Consider the following 5,032-nt stretch of genomic DNA (forward strand, 5'->3'; position numbering starts at 1 on the left):
GGCGAGTCAGGGCTCCATTCCGCCCGCATATGTATGTATATAATTATTGCAGCAACAATCTACTCCTGAGATTTGAGTGAAGTAAATGAAACCTCTACACAAATTCCACGAACTCTGCTAGAAATCACCCTCCACGTGATTCACTTATTTTACTATTCTACAACTTTTTTAAAATTAGTATTATTCATTTTCTTTTGCATGGATCTGGAATCATAAACTATATGATCACTCAACCTTCATTAAATTTCCACAGCTATACCAAATATATGCATACTCTTTATAATCCTCAACGCCTAGCTAACTACTAGTAGCTCAGTTGAAAATACCTATCTATATATATTTAAACATTTTAAAACGGCTGTCGCATTTTTTGTCTAAATAGCAGCAGTACCTCTCCTTCCTCTTTAGAGTATCGTAAATGAAATTGTGATTATAAATGTCTATTAATTGCAGAGAGTTTGAAGATTTTGGATTATAAGAATGGTGTTGAATTTGTTTAGTTAGATAGGGCCACCTAATTAATGGAACGCATAACAAGTGATGGCCGCCAGCTTTTATAATCTACATATGCATGAACGTATATTAACCTATATTTATATATTTTATTTTTTCCATTATAAAGTTAGAGAAACCACATGAATTTATTTAATACTATACTAGTATTTTTTAGGCGAAAAGGCCTGTCTTATCAACTATTAACTAATAGTGTTACATCAATTCGGTGCATGGCATTATAACATCATTAACAATCCAACCGTTTGAAATCAAAACTAACTAATATTACCATGTAGATTTGATTAAACGCGTGACTCTAACTAATTAGCTAGCACTACACATTACATAGAGAGGGAGAGAGAGAGAGAGAGAACTATAAACATGATGAACATGAATTTGCCTCATAGATATTTCTGACCTCTACCTATATAAATAGGTAGATACATATCCCCACATTGCCATTTTAGGTTGAGCATGGGTCTATTGTATCACATACAATTAGCTACACCAACAGTTAATATAACCAAATTAATAAAACATACTAACAACATACTCATTATTAATTTGTCATCTCAGACACATCCCCACTATACTCGTAGCAAAAAATTGGCAAACGACATGGCAGTAGCACAGAAGTTGTTTTGAACATAACTTCAAAGAACAAAAACACTTTATCCAAAATCAATAATTAAAAAACATCTGACTACAATAATACAGGTAAACAAAAGCATAAAAAGACCACACATCCCCGCTCATTTATTTTACAAAAGAAATGCCATTAACCAAAAGCAATTGGGTAGTAGCAGCAACCGTGAAACAGTTCAAAATAAAAATATCTGCAAAATAAACAACATAGTCACTCTAAAGAACAAGTTAATGTAATATTCAAGATCACTGTATAAGAAAACATCAAACTAAAACAAGAAAATATAGGTAAATGAATAACACACGTCTTGATGTCATCCGACACCATCCCCACTCATACTCATATACAAATATATAAACCCTAAAATTTCTTACTAAATTGCTTCAAGACTAACGAAATTGTGTGTACCTAACTACTTCTTTGTCCATGTTATGAAACAAAACAGAGTAGTTAATTAGTTTAATGTTTGGCTAATGTCATGCTTCCCCCCATAATGCAGTAAATAAAGAAATGATCATAGCTTGAAACAACAACATTAGTTATTTAATTAAATGAGACATGCAATATGTTGGTGTGGTCTTATATGACGAAGGCTGTCTGTCTGCAGCAGTGGGAGTTGCCGAGGCCGCCGGCAGCCCGTCGCTGTCGCGGACCAACATCTTTACCGGAAAAGGGCCGCTTAGTTGGATCCCTCTGAACGCTGACGTGGCCCCCCGTGGGCCCCACCTTCACCCCATCAATGCAGCCGGGGCTACGTGTCCGGGCCCCACCCTTGTCCCCTTCTCCCGCAGCATTACTGTATTTACCGAACTACCCCTCTCCTCATCTTTTTCTACTTCTCTTCCTCCTTTTACCATACAGCCCTCCCACACGTTTTTTTCTCCGCTGACGTGGCAGGTGACGTGGTGCCTCTGTTCCCCCTATATATATCCCCTCCCTTCCTCCATTCTCTTCACCAGTACCACCATCTTTCCTTGAAAATTAAACTACTCTCTCTAGTTTCCAATAAAATTCTATAATCTCTCTCTCAATCAAATAATCAAATCTCTCTCTCCTCTCTAGAAAACAAAAATGGCGGTTGACTCGATTTTGTCGTCTCCATTGGGCCCTCCGGCATGCGAAAAGGACGCAAAGGCCCTTCAGTTCATCGAGGAGATGACTCGCAACGCCGACTCCGTTCAGGAAAATGTGCTGGCGCAGATCCTTCGCCGGAACGCCGACACCGAGTATCTAAAGAGCTTCAATCTCGACGGAGCCACGGACCGTGAATCCTTCAAATCCAAAATCCCCATGGTCACCTACGAAGATCTCCGGCCCTTCATCCAGAGAATCGCCGACGGCGACCGCTCCCCCATTCTCTCTTCTCACCCCGTCTCCGAATTTCTCACTAGGTAAATTCAACATCTATTTCCAATTATTTCAAAATTCGACACATAATTTAAGGATTAATCGCTAATTAACGTTTATTTGAACAGCTCTGGAACTTCAGCTGGTGAGAGAAAACTGATGCCGACGATCAAAGAGGAATTGGACCGTCGCCAGCTTCTGTACAGCCTTCTCATGCCGGTTATGAACCTGTGAGTTTTCAGCATAATTAATTACTAAAATATAATTTAATTTCGGTGGGGATGACTGATGATGACAAAATGCATGTATGAATGAAACAGATACGTGAATGGACTGGACAAGGGGAAAGGGCTCTACTTCCTGTTCATCAAGTCGGAGACAAAGACACCGGGTGGGCTCCTGGCCCGACCCGTCCTCACCAGCTACTACAAAAGCGACCACTTCAAGACCCGGCCCCACGACCCGTACAACGTCTACACCAGCCCCAACGAGGCCATCCTCTGCCCCGACTCCTTCCAGAGCATGTACACCCAGATGCTCTGCGGCCTCTACGACCGCCACCAGGTCCTCCGAGTCGGCGCTGTCTTCGCCTCCGGCCTCCTCCGCGCCATCCGCTTCCTCCAGCTCAACTGGCGCCAGCTCGCCGACGACATCCGGGCCGGGTCACTAAACCCCAAAGTCACCGACCCGGATATCCTCTCATGTATGACCCGGATCCTCCGACCCGACCCGGAACTCGCCGATTTCATAGTTTCGGAGTGCTCCAAGGAGAAATGGGAGAGAATCATCACCAGAATCTGGCCCCAACACAAAATATCTCGAAGTCATCGTCACCGGAGCCATGGCGCAGTACATTCCGACGCTTGATTATTACAGCGGAGGCCTTCCGAAGGCGTGCACGATGTACGCGTCCTCGGAGTGCTACTTCGGCCTCAATCTCAACCCGATGTCTAAGCCTTCCGAGGTTTCTTATACCATCATGCCAAACATGGCCTACTTCGAGTTCCTGCCACACGAGGCGGCGCCAGCGGCGGGGGCGCAGCCCCTGCAGCTGGTTGATCTGGCTGACGTGGAGGTGGGGAAGGAGTACGAGCTTGTGATAACGACGTACGCGGGGCTGTACCGCTACCACGTGGGCGATATCCTCCGCGTGACGGGGTTCCACAACGCGGCGCCGCAGTTTCAGTTCGTGAGGCGGAAGAACGTGCTGCTGAGCATAGACTCGGACAAGACGGACGAGGCGGAGCTGCAGGCTGCGGTGGAGAGCGCGTCTCGTCTCTTGAAAGGGTACGACACGAGCGTGGTGGAGTACACGAGCTACGCGGACACGGCGACGATCCCGGGGCACTACGTGGTGTACTGGGAGCTCCTGGCGAGGGAGCCCACCGCGGGGCCCACGGGGGAGGTGATGGAGAGGTGCTGCCTGGAGATGGAGGAGTGCCTGAACTCGGTGTACAGGCAGTGCAGGGTGGCGGACGGGTCGATCGGGGCGCTGGAGATCCGGGTGGTGCGGAACGGGACGTTCGAGGAGCTCATGGACTACGCCATCTCCCGTGGCGCGTCGATCAACCAGTACAAGGTGCCGAGGTGCGTGAGCTTCACGCCCATCACGGAGCTGCTCGACTCGCGGGTGGTCTCCACGCACTTCAGCCCTTCCTTGCCACACTGGGCCCCAGACCGCCGTCGCTGCTAGGGGAATATCGTTAAGTCAATGCCGGAATGCATCAGAGATTTTTTTTTTCTTGGTAATTGTGATTAGGTGTGTAAAGTAGGAAAGCGATAGGTGTTGTGTGGTGCAGTTAACCTGTGAAAATGATGGTAGTGTTTTCAGCAGGGTTGGTTCGATGCACTGAACTTGTTTATGTTTCTTCCGTTCAAGCAATGATGATGAGATGGGATAGTTATGGAATTTTTCCTTTTTCATTTTCTTAATCTGTTTTTTTTTTTCAATTCAACAATGATGGATACGGTTTTAACAATCCTATCCTTCCCTTGAAATGGGGATTTTAATTTCGTCACTATTAGGCCATTACGAGAAATCAAATATTCAAATGCCTTCCGGCTTCCTATTTCTTATCACAACAACCACTCACAACATGAAGAGACTAATTACATTGGTTGACATATATAGATGTACTTATCTTTATCTATCAATAATTAAATTTAAAGCATTGCAAGTAATTATCTATGTATTGTGACTTAATTAGAACATCCAAGATCAGAGACTCGGTATTTTACCTTTATACTATAAACGAGCCTCGTACGAGCTTCTCCAAGGGGAGAAGGTATATAGAATTTTACCGTTATAATATTAACGAGCCTCGTAAGAGCATCTTCAAGGGGAGAAGGTATATAGAAAAGATATATTATGTATTTACCTTCTTAAAAAGTGAAATATACCATTTTAAAAAGTAACACATTCCAAAGGAAAAAAAATATATAGAAAGGTAAATTATTTTTAAAAAATAAAATAATAGTACAAAATACATTAAAAAATATAAAGTGTAATACCTTCTCAAATACATTTCCCCTTAGAGAATGATT

At 43.8% G+C, this 5,032-nt stretch overlaps 1 pseudogene; it reads left to right on the forward strand.

Moving 5' to 3' along the window:
* The first annotated feature begins 2,109 nt into the window (after positions 1-2,109).
* LOC121753535 lies at positions 2,110-4,311 on the forward strand (annotated as a pseudogene).
* The last annotated feature ends 721 nt before the right edge of the window (positions 4,312-5,032 follow it).

Source organism: Salvia splendens, chromosome 11 (assembly GCF_004379255.2).
Source record: "Salvia splendens isolate huo1 chromosome 11, SspV2, whole genome shotgun sequence".
NCBI classification, from domain to species: domain Eukaryota; kingdom Viridiplantae; phylum Streptophyta; class Magnoliopsida; order Lamiales; family Lamiaceae; genus Salvia; species Salvia splendens.